This window comes from Aotus nancymaae, unplaced genomic scaffold (genome assembly GCF_030222135.1).
Source record: "Aotus nancymaae isolate 86718 unplaced genomic scaffold, 86718_ANA_hifiasm-v0.15.2.pri h1tg000025l, whole genome shotgun sequence".
Taxonomy (NCBI): Eukaryota; Metazoa; Chordata; class Mammalia; order Primates; family Aotidae; genus Aotus; species Aotus nancymaae.
This window is the reverse complement of record NW_026988438.1, coordinates 18552851-18574107: the sequence shown is the minus strand read 5'-3', so window position 1 is coordinate 18574107 and position 21257 is coordinate 18552851. Positions and strand designations below refer to the sequence as shown.

Genomic DNA, 21257 nt, shown 5'->3' with positions numbered 1-21257 from the left:
TGAAAAAGAGCAAATTAGTTCCAGAATCTAGTTAGAGATAAAGGATGCCATCTCCTTATTTCCTTAAATGCAGCTTATATAAAATGTCACACTGGGCTTAATTTGTGGAGAAAAATCATGCTGCAACTTCATAACTGACAATTTTTCTAACTTGACATCTGGTTCATTCCAAAAATGTGGAACCAAATTGTGGGAAACTTCTTCCTACCACTTCTGGCAAATCCATTCAGTAACTCTTAATGTTTTTATTGAAGATGAATGAGCCACCCAAGGTTTTAGAAACTCAATTCTAAAAAAATCTCTATAAGATTTTGGTACAAATGCTAAGAGCCAAGTTTTGAAATTCCCTGGATCAGCAAAAATACTTTTCCTGGGAGGACTTGTAGTGCTTCCTTTCTGGTTAAGCTGCAATTCTACAAGTCTTCCTTGAAAATTTTGTTACTCCTGCCAGAAAGAGAATAAAAGGAAGAAACTGTAAACCCTTAAAAACAGTTATCTAGAATAATTATCAGTAAGTACACATTTCATTGAGTAATTACTACTTGCTGGAACACTTGATCTAATAGGAGAGACTTTTACAAAAGAATAACATTATTTCATTCTCAATCGGCACATGTAAGCCACTCAATTTCCACATTTCAGACTGAAGCTGAAGTAACTCTTTCCCAAATGCTTGATGAAAAGTGAAAAACTAAAACAAGTTTCAACAGTTATGCAGGGCATAATCTGAATGAGTTCAGAAGATTTGTGTCTTATTATTTTCACTGAATTTACTTGTAACAGTATACAAGTTTAGACATAGACTTGGATACTTCCATGGTATCCGGAAGAAACAGTATACTGGCCCTGAAATTCTGATATGATATTTTTTCTCTGAAAATAGCACACACCTCTTCCATCACCATGCAGCCCAGTTCCTGATGTATATAGGGCAATTCATAAATAATGAATGGATGAATAAATAGGAATAGAATGTTTGCTGTTTGGTAAATTGTGCCTTCCTTCTCTGGGGAGACATAACCATTAATTTTCATACAGAGTGCCCTTCAAAAAATAATTTGAGCTTGATGCTAATGGTCAAATGAGAGTTAGGAGAAGTGGAGGGAAGGATGCAAACAGTGCTAGTCAGACCTTAACTAAACTGGTAGTCATTTCCTATTTCTACTTTGGAATATGTCTCCACATTAGCTCTCTTTAAGGAAAAATAACAGGAAATTCATGCTTTAACTCCTATTTAAAAAATAAAACGAAAATGAACCAAAAGAAACAACAGCAACAGCAAAACAATACCAGACCTTAACCCTTTTCTGGAATTCGAAAGTGGTCTTGAAATATTTTGGTTCTCAGCATTTCGAAGATGAACAGAAGCACACTATATCCTGGGTTAGAAGGGCTTTTGCAGGTTTGCAGAAGGCTTTTATATATCCAGCAGATAAACATCTCCCTTTGGTAATATTTGCCCAGTCCACCTGATCTCTCCCATGTGCAGAATTCCCATTGGTTTCAAAGGGATTTTGACTAGAAGTAAGATGTGAAATCCCAGATCCCACCAAACACTTAGAAGAAAGGAATACATTTTTCTTCTACGTTGACTTCCTCATTACAAATATTTTCTAATTTGTTAGAATCAATTAGAAGGTAAATTATATATTGTTAAAATAAGAAAATGGAAGAATCTAATGGATCTTAAGTATCATAATTCAAGCACATAGGAATGATTCTTCTGATCCAAATTAGGTTTGTGGCTGGCCAAGCAACAACAAAGAAGGAGGAGTAAAATATAAATAATTCCATATAATAAAAAGAGATAGATTACTGTATGACTAAAGTTACTAATTACAAGAGAATATGTGACTGACAACAATGGTTTTGCTTTATAGACAGAATTAGGTATGAAGCTTATGTCATTGCTAGTAGTAATTGAGGTTGGAAAGACTTAGAGGAGTGCTGCTAGGAGAGAAGGAGGAATTTACCAAATTTATTGAATACCTACTACAAGTCTACTGTAATCACTGTATTAATAGTTCAAGAACAAATTATACAGAGATGTAATTATTTATAAACACAGTTCACCCTATGCTTTGTCTCATTTTAAGTAAAAAAAAACTTTTTTTAAGAGGCTTCATTTGTTTGTTTTGTGTGTGTGACTTTAAGTGTTTAAGGAAATCTTTGTCAAATCACTAGCTAACCACTAAGTTAATAGAACAGAGATTTCAGAGACAACACATGACAAAGAATACAATCTTTACAGAAATAGGTTACAAAATTCACTAAACAAATGACTATAACCCACAAGAAGCAGCAACAGGAAACCCTGGGAAAGCGGGAGAATCTGATTTCTAGAGTTACCATATTGTAATAGTCAAAATGCCCTGTTTTTATTTTAAAAGGTTATGAGGCATGCAAAGAAACAAGAAAGTATGGCCCATTCACAGGAACAAAAGAAATTAACAGAAACTATCCCTGAGGAAGCCCAGACATTCGACTTAATATACAAAGCTTTTAAAGCAATTGTCTTAAATAATTCCCAAAGAATTAAAGAAAGTCATGGACTAAGAACTAAGAAAAATTGAGAAAATTCTCAACAAACATAGAATATCAATAAGGAGATAGATCTTATAAAAAGGAACCAAATAGGAATTGAGTAGATGAAAAGTACAATAACTGAAATGAAAAATTCACTAGAGGGGCTCAGTAGTAGATTTGAGCAAGCAAAAGAAAAGTCAGTAAACTTGAAAATAAGTTTATTGAAAATATTCAGTTGGTGAGCAGGGGAAAAAAAGTAACAAGGAAAAATGAACAGGACCTCAGATTTCCATGTGACACTATCAAGCTTACCAACATAAGTATAATGACAAGGGTCAGGGAAGAAAGGAACAAAAAGAATATTTTTTTAAATAATGGCTAAAAATGTCCCAAATTTGATGAAAGACATAGATCTATACCTTCGAGTAGCTGAACAAACTCTAAATAGAATAAACTCAAAAAGTTTCACTCTCATATACCTTATAATCAAACTGTTCAAATACAAAGAGTGTTTTTTAAAGCATCAAGAGTCAAGGAATTTGTTATATACCAGGGATCCTCAATAAGATCAACAACTGGTATTTCACCAGAAACCATGGAGGTCACAAGGCAGTGGCATGAGATATTTAAAGCGCTGAAAGAAAAAAGTACTATCGGTTAAGAGTGCCATATCTGGAAAAACTATCCTTCAAAAGTGAAGGCTGTATTAGAGGATTTCCAGATAAAAGCTGAGGGAATTTATCACTCTGCTTATAGACCTGTCCTACAAGAAATTCTAAAAGGAGTCCTTCAGGCTAAAATAAGGGCACTAAACAGTAACTTGAAGCCCTACAAATATATAAAGAACACAAGTAAAAATAACTAAATATATAAATATAAAAGCCAGTACTAAAGTATTTTTGGTTTGTAACTCCCTTTTCATATGAATTAAAATTAAAATGCATAAAACAATAATTATAAATCTATGTTCATAGACACACTATGTAGAAAGATGTAATCTGTGCTGATAACAAGACAAAGGGTAAGGGACAGAAGCATATAGCAGAAGAGTTCTTTATCCTATTGAAGCTCAGTTGATATTACTTAAAACTATGTTGCTACACATATAAGACATAATTTTAATCCCTAGAGTAACCATTAAGAAAACACTTGTTTAAAGATGAAGAAAAGTAAAAGTAAAATCAAAACAGTGCAGTAGAAAAAGAAACAGCTAAACACAAACGTAGGCAGTCATAGAAAAATTGAGGAATAAAAAAGATATAAGACATGTAGAATACAAGTAGCAAAATGGCAGAAGCAGATCCTTCCTTATCATCAATTATTTTAAATGTAAATGGATTAAACTCTCCAATTAAGAGATGGAGATTGGCTGAAGAAATTTTTAAAAACTGATTCAACTTGTACTGTCTACAAAACAAATTAGATTCAAAGGAACAAATAGGTTGAAAGTGAAAAGATGAAAGAAATATTTTTCTTGCAAATAGTAGCCAAAAGACTGTGGGAGTTCTTATATTAATGTCAGATAAATTTATTTTAGGTCTAAATTGTTACAAGAGACAAAGAAGACTATTATATATAATGCATCCTTTATATATAATAGGATCCTTTATATATGTATTTATATATAATATATAAAGCAGTCAATATATCAAGAAGATATTACAATTATAAACTTACATCCACCTAACTACAGAGCCTTAAGATATATTAAGCAAAAAACTGACATAATTGAAGGGAGAAATAGGAAGTATTACTAATAGTTGGAGACTTCAATTCCCCACTTTCAACAGTGGGTGAAACAACTGGCCAGAAGATCAACAGGGATAGAGAGGATTGGAAGAACACTGTAAACCAACTAGACCCATACAGAACATTCCATACAACAACACATATGCACATACAACATTCTCTAGGATAGACCATATGTTAGGCCTCAAAATGCATATCAACAGATTTTAAAAGATTGAAATTATAGGCTGGGTGTAGTGGCTCACATCTGTAATCCCAGCAGCTTGAAGAGCTGAGGCAGGTAAACCACTTGAGGTCAGGATTTCAAGACCAGCCTGTCCAAGATGGTGAAACCCTGTCTCTACTAAAAGTATGAAAATTAGCCAGGTGTGATGGTGCACACCTGTAATCCCAGCTACTTGGGAGGCTGAGGCAGAGAATCACTTGAACCTGGGAGGCGGAGTTTGCAGTAAGCTGAGATTGTACCGCTGCACTCCAGTCTGGGTGACAGAGCAAGATTCCATCTTAAAAAAAATGAAATCATGCAAATTATCTTCTGTGCCTACAATGGAATAAAATTAGAAATCAATACCAGAAGGAAAATGAGAATTCACAAATATATGAAAATTAACACTCTTAAACAACTAATGGGCCAAAGAAGAAATTATATGGGAAATTAGAAAATACTTTTGAGATGAATGAGAATGAAAATATGATCCAAGGATTCTAAAGGATTAAATGTAACCATTAAAACTGATATGGATGAATCTGGAAACCATCATTCTCAGCAAACTGACACAAGAACAGAAAACCAAACACCGCATGTTCTCACTCATAGGAGGATGTTGAACAATGAGAACATGTGGACACAGGGAGGGGAGCATCACACACTGGGTCAGTAGGGGGTGGCTAGGGGAGGAACAGTGGGGAGTGGGGAGGGTGGGGAGGGATAACGTGGGGAGAAATACCAGATGTAGGTGATGGTGGGTTGAAGGCAGCAAACCACCTTGCTATGTATGTGCCTATGCAACAATCCTGCATGATCCGCACATGTACCTCAGAACCTAAAGTACAATTAAAAAAAAAACTGATATGCAAGTATATGTATTGATATAGAAAAATGTTGGCCAGGTGCAGTGGCTCATGCCTATAATTCCAGCACTTTAGGAGGCTGAGGTAGGCAGATCTCTTGAGCTTAGGAGTTCGAGACCAGCCTAGGTAACATAGCAAGACCCTGTCTCTATAAACAAATAATAAATTGAAAATATATAAATAAATTTTTTTTAATGTTGACATTACATCAAGTTTAAAAAGAAAAGGGCCAGCTGCAAAATGTAGGTGTGTACAGAAGGATTTCTTTAAATGCCTCAGATACATGTATTCACACAAACAGAAGAGCATCTAAACAGTTACACAGCAGAAGTCCATTATGGCTGTCTTTAATTGACCATTTTAGATACTATGCTTGCTTTTTTCTTTCTGTTTTTCTGTATTTTCTAATTTTCCCCAATAGATATATATTACTTAAGTACATTTTAAATTAAATTTAAAAAAATAAAATGTAATGAAAAGTGAAAATTATGAAAAATAAATAGGTGATGTTATGAGAAAATAATTAGACATTTGGATTTTGATAGGATTCTGCTGTAATTTTTTAAAACATAAAATCATTAAAACAAGCAGATGAAGAAAATGAAATACAGATTATTTAAAACCAGAAAATTTCAACAAAAGTATTATATAATGTAAGCTTTTGAAGAATTTTTCAATCAGAATATTTAGCTACTGCCCTGATAACTCTTTGATGTGATTTAGTTAGATAACAGGCTTCAAGGAGAAAGTAAACATACCCTAGCATTAAGAAGCACTATTTCAGGTGAATGATTATTTCACTACCAGTATTTGGAGCAGCCATTTCAGGATGATTGATCCCCTGGGAAAAAGAAAGAAATTTCCCCTCTTTGGCGATCTGGAACTCTTTAGGGCTCTCAGCAGTGCTTGCTTTCTTTTTACATTATTGGAAATCCAGTTGTATTAGATTAGTTGCAAGGATTAAAGTGTTATGGGAATGAAATATCCAAATATATTTTCTCTCTGGAGCCTTGTCTTTCTTCTGATATAAGGAAAGTTTTATCATCTCAAAGTCTCTGTAAATTTGGTAAGGGGAAACCTCAAGTCATAAAATGTGAATCAAATCATAAAGTATGGTCTTAAATGGCAATGGAAAAGCAAGAAGTGGCCTCTTGCATTTTTAAAAATTTCTGACATTATTACCAAATATGGATCCTCTTTATGAAAGAATTAAGCTTGAGAACAGGGACACTGACAGTACTCTTTCTGTTATTTTCTGTAATATAAGATGCTACTCTATAGGCAAGTTTTAAAAACACACACAATTTAAAAACACACACACACACAATAATAATATGAAGATTAGTCTATGTTTGCAAAACACCTTAAATTTCTCAGAAGAAACTCAGTTCTGCATGATCCCTGACATTTTTAAATCCTGCATCCTGTTTCTCACTAGCTTTGTTCTCAGAGAACAGAACCTCATCTATTACTGTGCTGCCTTTTCTAGTTTTCCTTGGTATTCAGATGAGCCTTCCCCATTTTTGTATGTCAATTATTCCTACCTCCTTGACCACAAGAAGGGACTCTTTTTAAGTTCAGGGGTAGACGTGCAGCTTTGTTACATAGGAAAACATATGTCATGGGGGTTTGTTGTACAGATTATTTCATCACCCAGGTATTAAGGCTAATACTCATTAGTTATTTTTCCTGATCCTCTCCTTCCTCCCAACCTCCACCCTCCAAAAGGCCCCAGTGTGTGTTAGTTCCCCTCTGTGAGTCCATGTTTTCTCATCATTGGGATCCCACTTATAACTGAGAACATGCAGTATTTGGTTTTCAGTTCCTGCATTAGTTTGCTAAGGATAATGGCCTCCAGCTCCATCAGAAGAAGGAACCATTTAAGTATGTTGACTATAATTTAGATCTGTTTTATGACAAACAGTAACATGACATTGCATATCAAATTCAGGAATGAAAAACATGACAATTTGTAATGTCCCAGAGCTACCTAGAGAGAAATTTCAGATTTCCTCCACAGGTGAGGCCCTGAAAAATCTCAACAAAAATGATCTGGCTTTCTCAGAATTCCAAAGGATACTTCTGACTTGCCCTATTGTAAGAAGAGTTACCGACTACAAACTTGTCTTTATCCCCTTTCACTAGACTGTGGACACTTTCACAGTCAATAACATTTTCTAATGTATCCCATTGCCTTACATGTATTAGACTCAATGAATTTTGTGAATTTATGTTTCTAATGACACCCTGCAGAGTAGGAAATCCAAATAGACTATAGTAGCAGAATCTAGTTATTAGGCCAAAGTGTAGGCCCTTCTTTGAATGGCAGTGTGGTGTCAGCTGACAAGACCAGCAGCAAAATCAGAGAGGCTTCTTCATGAGGCGACACTGTAATTGCATCACCTTCAGACCAATATCTTTAGTGCTTCACCCACTAGTATTCACTCATCTCAGTTTCTATCATAAATACAGTTTTTATAATAAGATTAACTTCCATTATCTTTTTAAGAAACCATACGTGATGTTAGATTTTTTTTTTTACGTAATGCAGACCAGTAGAAAAAATATTTGTTGCCCCCAAACACTGGAATATAGTTTTTAGGGACAATAAATATTTCATTTAAAATAGTTTTGGGAGACAATGAATATTTTATTCAATGTAAGCTGAATATTTATGAGGGAGTATAGTATTCAGTACTTTTTCCTTCTGTTGAACCCTATTATTCTAATTCCAGAAATCAGAGAGTAAATGTAGAAAGAGTGTGCATGACAATAATGTTGTACCTTATTCAGTCAATAGTATTGAATTTATGAGAAATTAATATGTAAATAATTCTACCAGCATAAGTTTGGGGGCTATTATATGAGTCTGTTTCTTAATTCTCTATTTCATTCTATTGGTTAGTTTATTAATTTCTGTGATGATTCCACACTGTCTTAACTGCCAGAGTTTTATATTCTGTCTTGATAATCTAGCAGGGCATAGTCTTATCTTTGGGTAGATGCCAAAATTAGAGCTCTTTCTTTTTTCTGAACTATATGTACTTTGATTCCTTTTAATAAATGCAGTAAAATGGAAATTACACATCAGAACACAGACACTAGTAAGAGGGTTTCAATTTTCCTCTATTTCTTATCAAGCAGAATGCCAGGCAATACCCGTATATTTCCTGTTCCTCCAATTCTCCAATAAAGGTGGGATTCTTCATCAGAGCTGTTCAGAGCCTCAGGGATGGCATTAGTCTCTTGTTAATTTCCAAGTTGTCCATGCTGGGGAGAACAACTGAAGGGTTGTTCACACTTGCAGCCAAGTTTCTGCAGGCAAGGCTGGGCCGTGAATTACAGCGCTTTTTCTCATTCGTGAACATTCCATACAGGTTAGGTACCTCTTATCTGAAATGCTTGAGACCAGAAGTCTTTCAGATTTCAGATATTGAAATATTTGCATATGTGAGATATATTGGCAATGGGACTCAAGTCTAAACACAGAATTTATTTTTGTTTCATATACACTGTATACATATAGCTGAATGAAATTTTACACAATATTTTAATGATTTTGTGCATAAAACAAAGTGTGTATATTGAATCACCAGAAAGCAAAGGTGTCATTATCTCAGCCACTCATGTGGACAATCTGCAGTTCTTTGGCATCACCATCAATCTTGACTCCGAATTTTATATGCTACTGATAAGCAACCATTTTCTTACACTTATTTACACATAACTACACAATAGTAAAAAAAAAAAAAAAAAAGACATACCATTAATACAGTGAAACAATAAAGTATTCAGAGTAACTAAGCAGCACAGTAGCATCACCTGAATACCTGTGTCAGCTGTTAGACAAGAGCAACAACAAACAATGGCAGGCTTTCACTCTCTACCTACAATGCTGTGTTTTGATTAAAAGATTACTGTACACTGTATTTTATTTTTTTTAGTTGAGAAGAAACATCAGAAGCAGTTGAGGGACCAGGAAGTGGGTCCTCTAGGGATGAGGAGGCATTCTGCTGGATGGCTTTTTAAAATGTTTCCTCCTGAGTCATCTGCCTCATTAACAACGGTTTTTGTCTTAGAAGTCTCCCTTTGATTTTATAAACTGACATGATTTCTTGTTCTATTATGAATGCACGCTGCTCTAGTCCTCCAATATGCTCAGCACACATTTTCATCATGTTATCTATAGGCACTTTTTCCTACAGTGTTAACATCACCTTCATCATGACTGTTATCATGATCACCTTGATTCAGAGCCATTTCAGCTATTTCGCCAGCAGTCTATGGATGAGCAACTAAAGCTTCGTTATCATAGCTAAAATCTTCTTTGATATCCACTTCTTCCAACTTATTGGACACCGAAGATATATTTTTTGCATATGTAAAGAGGTTAGACATCATGTTTTCTCACTTAATACATGAAATCTATCAAAGTTACCATCTTGTTCATCATCACTGAACCTAAATGCAGGCAAGAGTTTGTGCCAGGTGTGCACAGCTGTGTCTTTAGCCATTGTGTTCCAAGCACTGGCCACAATGTATACAGCATCCTTTATGCCAAACTCCTTTCACAAACCTTTCACACCCAGGTTCACTGCTGCTAGCATGCTGTTAAAGAAAATGTTTTATAATTACTCTTCATTGATGTAAGGATACCCAGTCACGTGGCTGAACTAGCTCACATTTTGGAAAAGTGCATGGTATAAATATTGTTTTTAATGAGATTTTGACTGGAGGATGAGCAGAACAGTTGTCAAGGAATAACAAAATCTTGCAGTTAACATGAAGTCCAGTTTCCCTACAGTGAGCATAAGCTGCTCGTACAAAATGTTTGTGAAACCAATGGTGATCCATGCCTTTTTGTGAGCGTAAAATGGTCCGATAAGAAATTCACTCCTTGAAAACAGGATGCAAGCTTTTGGCTACAACAAGTTTACACTCATGGGTACCTGCTGCATTAGCACATCCCAGCACAGTTATTCTGTCCCTGACATTCTTAATCCCTATAGCTGTCTCATGAGTTTTAATGAGTGGATTTTTGAGGCAATAACACCAAAACAGTGATGTTTCATTAGTATCAGGAACTTGCTCTGTCATATTTTCATTAGCAATGACCTTGGCAAACTCATCAATAAATTGGCTGCTTTGTGATCAGCAGATGCCTTATCGCCACAAATCTTTAAAACTTTAATGTCACGTCTTTCCTTAAATTTCTGCAGCCTATGGAATATTCACAGTTCCCTTTAATTTTCAGTTCATTGTGATAGAGCTTTGCTTGTTTTATGATCAGTATCCCAAGTATCCCATTAAGTAGCATGTGTTCAATATGACACTTGATTCATTCTTTTATACACAATTGAGATCTTCATTTTTAGCTTTATGCAGTGTTTTCCCATTTTTCGTTAACTCCTGTTTATCACTTTCATCATAGAACTTCAATAGTTTATCCATCTGTTTCTTCAGGTTATATACGGTGGTCATTCTAACACCATACTTTTACCCTTACACCACAGAGCAGAGTAGAGAATAAGTAAAAGAATCCACAGTGACCAATGCACATAGGTCTTGGACCCATCTGGGTCACCACATGGAACCTGCCTTTGATATGTCTGGACTGCACATGAGCCATTTTATCAGCCTTTGTAGGCATGCTTCCATGGGGGAGTCTGGGAATATGCATAAAAAGCTGTCTGGCAGCTGAAGAGGGCTGGGAAGGTCTTTTTCCTCTTGAGGACAGGGCACAAACTATGTGTTGACTGCCACCCATCACATGAGGTCAGGTGCAAAATGTTCTACTTGTAGCATCATGTTGGTGCTCAAAAAGTTTTGAATTTTGGAGCATTTGGATTTTAGATTTTCAGATGAGGAATGATCAGCCTGTATATCTTTATTTACTAAAAAAGTCTTTATTATTTCCAAAGTTGTCTATAAGATTTTTTGTTCCTAGGTACACTGTACTATTTGTTGCTATTTTGAATGGGATACTTTCTTCTAATATTTTTACTAACTGGTTATTGATCATGCATAGGAAAATTCTTGATTTTTAGTCTTTTAGTTTTTGTATCTGGCACATAGTGAAGTGATTGCACCATTTGGTTTTTTGGTTAGGCATATTCCTAATTATTTTTGTTTATTTTTTGGCAGCTATTGTGAAAGGGGTTGAGTTCTTGATTTGATTCTCTGCTTGGTCGCTGTTGGTGTATAGAAGAGCTACTGACTTGTACATATTAATTTTGTATCCTGAAACTTTGCTGAATTATTTTGTCAGTTCTAGGAGCTTTCTGGAGGAGTCTTTAGGATTTTTGAGGTATACAATCATATCATCAGCAAACAATGACAGTTTGACTTTCTTTTTACCAATTTGGATGCTCTTTATTTCTTTCTCTTATCCGATTGCTCTGGCTAGGACTTCCAGTTCTCGTCCAAGAAGAGTGACGAGAGTGGGCATCCTTGTCTTGTTCCAGTTCTCAGAGGGAATACTTCCAATTTTGTTGACTGTGGGTTTGTCATAGATGGCCTTGAAGTTTCTCTAAAAAAGAAGAAACTCTGTTTCGAGACTGCAACATTAGCTCCTACCTAAAAGTTTTCAGCCTTCTATTCTGCCTTACAGATTTTTGACTTGCCAGTCTCCAAAATTACATGTCAATTCCTTGAAATAAACCTTTTTTTGTTTATTTGAGATGGAGTCTGCCTCTGTAGCCCAGGCTGGAGTACAGTGGCATGATATAGGCTCACTGCAACCTCCACCTCCCAGGTTCAAGCCATTCTCCTGCCTCAGCCTCAGCCTCAGACTCCCGAGTAGCCAGGGTTCATAGGCATCTGGCACCATGCCCAGCTAATTTTTTTATATTTTAGGTAGAGATGAGGTTTCATCATGTTGGCCAGCCTGGTTTTGAACTCCTGATCTCAAGTGATCTGTCTGCCTCGGCTTCCCAAAGTGCTGGGATTACAGGCATGAGCCACCGTGCCTGGCCACTATGCTCTGTGTTTTATATGTAAAAAGGAATTTTGGAATTTAGAAACCCATTTTTTCTGCCACAAAAGCCTGATCTTGTAATATTTTCTTTCTAGAGATTTAGAAAGCATAATTTGAGACTGAGCGTGACTTCATTGTTCTAGAAGACATTATTTTATTTTCTGGTCCTGAAACACAGAAGCTGGTTGACCCAATAGAAGGGAAATCACATGGCATAACAATTTTAAGGGAATTTAAAATATCTTCACATTAAAAAATACCAAATTGATTCTGATAGATTGAATTTCCTTATGATCCAGTTGGTCTAACTTTATTTAGTGGCCTAAAATCACCAGTTATGGTAAAATTATATTATCTGTTCACCATTCTTTCATCTCTCTTCAGCCCAGACATATATTTTAGCAGGGACACTTACCAATGTCACTGGCTTAGTTTGGCCAGGTGACTTGCTTTGGTTAATGGAATGTTAGAGAACATAATGTGAACCACATTCAGTCAGAGACTTTAAATGTTCATGCATGGTTTGGTTTGCCCTCTTGCATTCTATCCTGAAGAGATATTATTCCAGAGGACCACAGCCTCTTCAATCCAAGTCCCAGAATGAGGAGACATATGAAACAGATCTGAATCTAATCCATATCCCAGTGCCAAGAATAGCCAAATCTAGCCCTGCCAAGTCCAGCTGAGCCATACCCAATTCATGGCCTGAGAGCAAACAAGTAAGTGTTTGCTTGTATAAGTCAACTGAGATTTGGGAGGTGGTGTTTTACACAGCGTTACTGAAGCAAACAGCTGATAATATAGCAGTTTTATAGCAAATTACTCTTGCATGCTCTATATTTTACATGGCTCACAGCAGTTTTAATTCAAATTATATATCTGATTGTTCAGTTCAACCAAGTATCTGTATGAATGAACAATATAAAATAATTTGTACTATATAGTTTTTTCAACCACATTTGGATGAATGCATTGGAAATACATCTGCGTCTTAGTCTATTTCTGCTGTTGTTACAAAACACCACAGGCTGGATAATTTATAAACAATACAAATTTATTTTTTCACAGTCCTGAAGGCTGGTAAGTCCAAGATCAATGTTCTGACTGATATAAGACTCTCTCTCTCTTTGCTTCAAGATGGCACCTCTTACTGCATCCTCCCATGGTAGAAGAGGCATAAAGGGGAACAGCACTGTATCCTTACGTGGCAAAAGAGAAGAAAGGGTCAAGAAGCTCTCTGAAACCTTTTTTAGCCTTCATAACTTGATCACTTTTTCAAAGGCCTCACCTCTTCATATTATGACCATGGAGTTTAAATTTCAGCATATACATTTTGGAAGGACATATACATTCAAACTATAGCAATCTGCATCTTCCCATTAGGTCAAAAATATTGCAATTGTTTTCCACCAGCAGGCCAGTAAATTAGCAGAGTCTTCATACATGCAAGGCCTTCTACTTCAGCTTGGAGTATTGCCATTCTTGACAGGCTTTATGTTGGCCAAAAATAACATACTATCCAGTGGGAGGATAAGTACAACAGCTTCCTCATGACCAGCTGTTCACTTACACAACTGCAGCCTAAGTGCAGCTTCCTATCAATGCGATAAAAGAATAAACTAGGTACAAACTTTGGTTTTCACATATTGCCACAGATGTCTATCTCCTCCATCTTATTCTGACATCTGTGATGGCCTTTCTGAATAACTCAGGGCATCAGAGGGTTGCTGTCTCCCGCAAGCCAAGATAACATTGGCAAACACATCTGTGTAATGTGTGCACTGGGCACATTTCCTTGTTGAATTATTCAATTAAATCTGATAATGAGAGCACATTGACATAGTTAAACACTCAGGTGAATAAAAGATTCACTTTGAAGTGCAGAAATTTCTGGAGTCATCTGTGTGTTAACAAGTGATGATACTCGCTACCACCATCCAGGGAGGGAGAAACTTTAGAAAAGGTAAGCTAGAGTTGAGCATGCTGGAGTCTTTTTCTGGCATGATTTCAAGATGAAAGGTAGAGGCAGTTTCCAGTGTTCATTTGAGCCATCAATCTTTTTAGAATAAATGAACTGAATTTTAAGAGACAGAAAATTAAGAAGCAGTTCATAAGTGAATCTTATTCCCCTGAACTCTAATGGGACATAGAAAGATGAAGACTAGCATAGGTATCAACACATCTGATACCTATCTTCCCTCTGCAAAGCCCTTCATGCACAAACCCACAAAAACATCAGATTTCCTTATCTCAAGTCTCACCCTGTAAAATGGGAGGGTTTGGCTGGTCCGCGATGATTAGCATGGTACATATTATAAAGTCCCCACAGAACTTTTTGCAAATAAAAGGGCCCCATCCATAAATGCAAATTTGGGCAGTAGCTGTTATTTAACTATGATGTGTACATTGTGAAACATCTGCCGATCACACTGGCTGTCTTTAAAGCAGGGCACCATTACTAACAGTGGTTTGGGGCTTGCAAATGCTAGCTTGTATTTTTATTAGCTTGCCCTGTCTCTCCAACTAGTCTGTATGCATCTTACAAATAAAAAACATCTCTTAGCTCTTTTGTAACTTCATTACTTAGCATAAGACAGAAAGCACAAAGGTCATCAATAATTATATAATGAAAGCTAATAGCTGACATTTATTGATCTTCTCGCATGTTCCAGACCCTGTCTCATGCATTTTATATACACTATCTCTAATTAATACAATTGTAGAATAACCCCAAAAGAAAATATTATCCCAGTTTAACAGATCAAGAAATGGAGGGTTCTAGCTGGTGCTGTAAGGCGAGAAAAGAAAACCAAAAGAGATAAGAATTAAAAAGGAAGAGCCAAAATTATCAAGTATTTATAGATACTTGGTTTTGTACATAAAAAATCTAAATAATCTACAGTTACATTATTATAATTAAAAAGATAGATGGCCAAGTTTTCAGGATAAAAAAGCAATATACAAAAATCAATTTTATTTCTGAATGGCAAAATATAAAGAGCAAAAGTTAAATAGAGAATTTACTATATTATAAATATCAAGTACCAAGGAAAAGATCTGCCAAAAGATATGCCAGATTTCTACAAATATAATTATAAAACTTAATGAGAAAAAGACAAAGACTTTAATAAATAATTGATAAATATTCTGTGTTTGTGGATAGAAGGCCCAATATTATAAAGATGTAGTCTCATCATATTGATCTATAAGTTTAAGGCAATGCTAATCAAAGTCCCAGCAGGGTTTTTGATAGAACTTAAAAATTTATTTCTAAAATTTAAACGCAATGACAAAGGGCAGAGAAGACCTACACCATCACTCTTGAAAATCAAGTTGGGAGACTGAATTTCTTAAATTGTCTCTTTTGGAATAGACAATTTTATGTTTTTACAATGAAAGGGGCATTTGAAAAAGAAAAATGAAAGAAAAGAAAATGAGAGTCAGAGAGGCTATGGCTATGAGACTAAGCCGAGACCATACTGCTGGTTAAATAAGCATGATCATACATTTAACGAATAATATATGTTTTAAATACTTACATGTTCATGGTTAACAATTCAGAAAAGGAAGAACCAAAATAAAGTATCACTAGTAATTGTTCATTGCTGACATATTTTACTGTCCCCAACACTATTTATTCACTGTTCACAGAACACAGAATCAGTTCAATCAAAGATGCTTGTTTGCCCTAATCTTTCTTTCCAAATCCTTATATCAGACTTAATAAGGGGAAATTTTTTTGTCAAAGTCTTACGTTCACTTGCCATTGAAATAATGTCTAATCAATTATACCTATATTTTATACACTATTTGCCCTATTCACTCAATAAGAAAAATGTAAAAGCAAAACTAGGGAGAAAATGTGGGGGGGCAAATGAGAAAACATACTTTTTTGAAACACTAGACCCGTCTAAAAGCAGTAAATAAGTGTTTACTTATTCTGTTAAGAGGTTAGAAAATGAATTATTTTTTGCCTCAAATTGTGAAACAATGCTACCTCTAAATTTATATGTTAGGTGTTATTCCTCCACTGACCTCCTCATGACTGCAACCTGATAATGTGGATGAATCATTGAGATGCGTTTCCTTCTTGTACTATCTCATTCCAGATTGGGAAGGACTATTTAGCTAATCATTTTTTTTTGCCTCTGAAGAAATTGGAGCCCAGACAGATGAAGTGACCAGATTGTGGCTGGTCAGCTGGCCAGTGTCAGAGCAGCAATTAGAGACCAGGCTTTCTTTCCATTATCCCAACCCCAGATGTCCAAATTATACTTTAAAAAATCCTTTCCTAATGTAATAATTAAGATATCATACAAGGATAAGGAATATATATTTTTCTTTAATTATTAATTAGCTAGTGGCTTGAAGAGCAAGCCTCTAAAAATATGTAGCAAGTCTATTAAAAAAAAAAAAACAACTCTGCTTATTCACAGCAATAGGAACACCAGGAGCTGGTATATCTATATCTATCTATCACATTTAGTGTTTTATTTAGTTCTCACTGCAATCTTGTCAGCTGTTGTTATGAACTTGACTTTACAGATGAGGAAACTTGATCAAAAAGACTAAATTATCCAGCTGTTGGGTGGCAGAGTCAGAACTCAAAAATGGCTTTATAAACTTGACTTTATTGCTTCTTCCATTTCAACAAATTTCCTGATTCTTCTCATGGCAGAGTTTCCCAGCTATCCCCCAGTGGGTTAGAGATTCCCCCTTCAGCCACTAGAAGGTGGCTGCTTGGACAGTGACTACATTCTCAGCTCCAGGCCTATTTGGGTGAGGCCCTGTGATGAACGCTCATCAGTGGAATATGAGCAGAAGTGTTATGTGTCAGAAGAAGATACGCCTTCTCCCTCCTTTCTTTCTCCCTTCCCACTGGCTTGCGCTGGTTTCCAGGGTGTCCTTGGGAGTGGTTTGGGCCATAATTTCAAAAGACACAGTCCTGAATACCATAATCCCAAATGTTGAAATCTGGAAAGATCAATATCCCTAAAGGAAGGCACACATTGAAGATGGCAAAGCCACTGAGCCCTTGTCCCTAAATAAGAGTGGAGCAACTGTGCCTTTCAGCCCTGTGCTGTTAGCCAGTTATATACACAATGAACTGTTAACATTAGCAAAAACAAATGTTTCTTGTAAAAGCCACTGAAATTGTGGAGTTTGTCTGTTATAGCAACTAGCAGTACTCTAACTAAAATGAACACCCTTCATAATGGAGATGAGAATTCAGATTTCTGCTATTCTTTAACAAATCTCCATAACACTTATTTACCCATCGACTGATTTTAATTGTACTAAATGGAAATGATGATGGACAGTCACTTTTCCAATGACCTCTCTGTCCCTTTTTCATTGTTTAAGGTGAATGATAATTACTATCTTATATTTCTATTTGTGGTATCCAAACAAAATCATCATAAAACCCCCATTATGGCATAGTTAGTTGTAAAATAAATAGATATATGACGAAAGAAAAAAAAAGAAAAGAAAAAGACTTCCCTCTTTTAAACCTTTCCAAGCAATTCCCATCTTCAAAAGTAATTTTGAAGAACATGTACATTTCTGACTGGGAAGGGAGTGGTGATCTGGAATTAATCAGTGAGGATTTATTGAGTTTCCTAAGTGTATGGCTTATGCATGGGTTTCCCTGCTCATTGGCAAGCCTCAAAGCCTTAACCCTGAGGATGCTCCCTCAAGAAAACATAGGGCCTGTTTTCTGGGAACTGGTTCCAAAATGTGGCCTGAAACACTATGCCAAGAGCTCAAATCTGTTGTATTTTTTCCCACCACACAGAAGGTCTGAGGCCTTTACTCCTCACACTTCCTGGATGTGGTTGCTCTGGAGGTGAGTAGGAGAAAGAATGCTTTTGAGAAAGGTACCTTGAGAATTATTTTGACAACTTCCCCTCATTCTAGGCTTTGCACTTTCTCTGTCCCTGAAACTTCAAGGTGCTGTTCCTCTTAATATTTCAAGTCTAAACCCTGAATCCAAGATCTGAAAGGAAATAAAGTTTTGCCCACAAAGCAGCTCCCACAGCAAATGATGAGTGCTCCCAGGGCTTTCTAGGGGGAAAAAAATGCTGAAAGCAGAGTTTGGTTACTAGAGTAAATCCCCACAGAAAAAGAAATAAATCTCTGTGACATCTGCTAATGTATGCCATTTCCTTAAACACCTCTACCTGTCCAGTTTCCATACCTCTCTCCCCCTTTCCCCAACGCTTCTTTTGTTCTGTGTTTTTGGCCTTCAGGGGATGATTTAGTCAGCAGATGGTACCAGGAAAACCAAGGGTATTGCATACAACTGTGTATAAACAGATTGGTGAATTCAAGCCTCTGATCTAGGATCTAAAATAAAAATCAGAATAAGCAAAAAGATGGTTGCTTTTTTTCATGCCTTATTCATTCGTTTGCTCAAGAAGCATTTTCTCTTTGCCTATAGTGTTAGTATTGTTTAAGACAATAGAGAAACACAGATAAAAAAGACATCGCCTCTGTTTCCCAGATGCAAGTTATGTTCTTAAGGACTCCAAAACTATACAACCAAACCATGAATGAGAGATTTAGCATTAATAAAATAGAAAATGTTCACATTTGGAATACATGATACATTTGAGTCAGGAAAGGTGTCCTCTTGTTTTATTTATTTGCTTATTTGTGGGAGGACTTCCCTGGAACTAATTATGAGAAATATGACATTGGCATATAACACCTGAGAAAGATCCTTGGGCTGCAGGTATTTTGAGTCAGACTCTAAGTATAACCCAGGGTTCAGATTTGTTCCTTTCTTTTTTTTTATTGCATTTTAGGTTTTGGGGTACATGTGAAGAACATGCAAGATTGTTACATAAGTACACACGTGGCAGTGTGATTTGCTGCCTTCCTCCCCTTCACCTATATCTGGCATTTCTCCCAGTGCTATCTCTCCCCAATTCCCCACCCCGCACTGTCCCTCCCCTATTTCCCCCCAGCAGACCCCAGTGTGTAGTGCTCCCCTCCCTGTGTCCATGTGTTCTCATCGTTCAACAACCACCTATGAGTGAGAACATGCGGTGTTTGATTTTCTGCTGTTGTGTCAGTTTGCTGAGAATGATGGTTTCCAGGTTCATCCATGTCCCTACAAAGGATGCGAACTCATCGTTTTTGATGGCTGCATAATATTCCATGGCGTATATGTGCCACATTTTCCCTGTCCAGTCTATCATCGATGGGCATTTGGGTTGGTTCCAGGTCTTTGCTATTGTAAACTGAGCTGCAATGAACATTCATGTGCATGTGTCCTTATAGTAGAACGATTTATAATCCTTTGGATATATACCCAGTAATGGGATTGCTGGGTCAAATGGAATTTCTATTTCTAGGTCCTTGAGGAATCGCCACACTGTCTTCCACAATGGTTGAACTAATTTACACTCCCACCAACAGTGTAAAAGTGTTCCTATTTCTCCACATCCTCTCCAGCATTTGTTGCCTCCAGATTTTTTAATGATTGCCATTCTAACTGGCGTGAGATGGTATCTCAATGTAGTTTTGATTTGCATTTCTCTAATGACCAGTGACGATGAGCATTTTTTCACATGTTTGTTGGCCTCATGTATGTCTTCTTTTGTAAAGTGTCTGTTCATAACCTGGCACTAGACAAGGATGCCCTCTCTCACCACTCCTATTCAATATAGTATTGGAAGTTCTAGCCAGAGCAATCAGGCAAGAAAAAGAAATAAAGGGTATTCAAATAGGAAAGGAGGAAGTCAAATTGTCTCTATTTGCAGATGACATGATTGTATATGTAGAAGACCCCATCGTCTCAGCCCAAAATCTCCTGAAACTGATAAGCAACTTCAGCAAAGTCTCAGGATACAAAATCAATGTGCAGAAATCACAAGCATTCCTATACACCAATAACAAACTTAAAGAGAGCCAAATCAAGAACAAACTGCCATTCACAATTGCTACAAAGAGAACAAAATACCTAGGAATACAACTAACAAGGAATGTAAAGGACCTCTTCAAGGAGAACTACAAACCACTGCTCAACAAAATAAGAGAGGACACAAACAGATGGAGAAACATTCCATGTTCATGGTTAGGAAGAATCAATACCGTGAAAATGGCCAGATTTGTTCCTTTCAGTTTAAGAGGTGAATGGGGAATCTAGGGAGAGTCCACTAGAGATTCACAAAGGTGACAAAGGCCTGGAAAAGAAGGCGCTGACAGAGCTGATGGAAGCAGTAAGAGGTCCCGTTATAGCTGAAGTCATATTCAGCTCTACCATGGATCAAATCCCAAATAGTTCCAAAGAGACTGTGCATACTAAACTTCCACATAGAACTTCCATTCTGATGGCTATTTTGATGTCAGAATGGGCCAATCCAGAGCTGCCACAGGAGTCACCTTGAACTCTGCCTGCTTCACATTATTGCCTCTGGATTCTCTTCCCTGGAGGTTCTTCAGGCAGCTGGACTGCATTGTACCATGACATGCTTCTCATTTCCCCCACAAACATCCCTGATTGAAGGCAGATGACACACGACCTTTAGCTCACCTTTAGGAATCTGTGCTAAGCCTGGTTTAGCACAGCTAGGTTGCAGAATGGATGTTATTCTTATCTTCCAACCTTATGGGTCATGGGTTATGTAGAACTCCATCTGTTGTGCATTGCCAGGAAGATCAGAACCAGATTGAAATGGTGTTTAAGTTAAACATCCAGATAATTAGACCCTGAACCCAACTATTGAGAAAAACCACACCCTTAGAAGTCTTTAAGAACAAGATAGACACTCACCTGTCTTAGATGCTCAAATACAATTTCCCATAAAAAAGGATTTCTTGCTATTCCCTCCAACACCATATCTGTATAGCTCAAAAATGCAGGTGTTAGCTTTTCTCCTAGTTTTACTTCCTCCTTTGTCCATATGTTTGGAGAGGGTAGGAATAG

At 36.6% G+C, this 21257-nt stretch overlaps 1 protein-coding gene across 11 annotated transcripts in view; it reads right to left on the bottom strand.

Moving 5' to 3' along the window:
• The window catches only part of MTERF1 (mitochondrial transcription termination factor 1), a 397742-nt gene that overhangs the window by 43132 nt on the left and 333353 nt on the right, over positions 1-21257 (bottom strand). For 3 of the 11 annotated variants that reach the window (XR_010344048.1, XR_010344050.1, XR_010344055.1), the window contains one exon: positions 8698-11875. The exons of the other annotated variants lie outside the window; for them this stretch is intronic. The gene's annotated coding sequence lies outside the window, so the exon portion shown is untranslated. Of the gene's footprint in view, positions 1-8697; positions 11876-21257 lie in introns of those variants that run through there. 11 annotated transcript variants of the gene reach the window in all.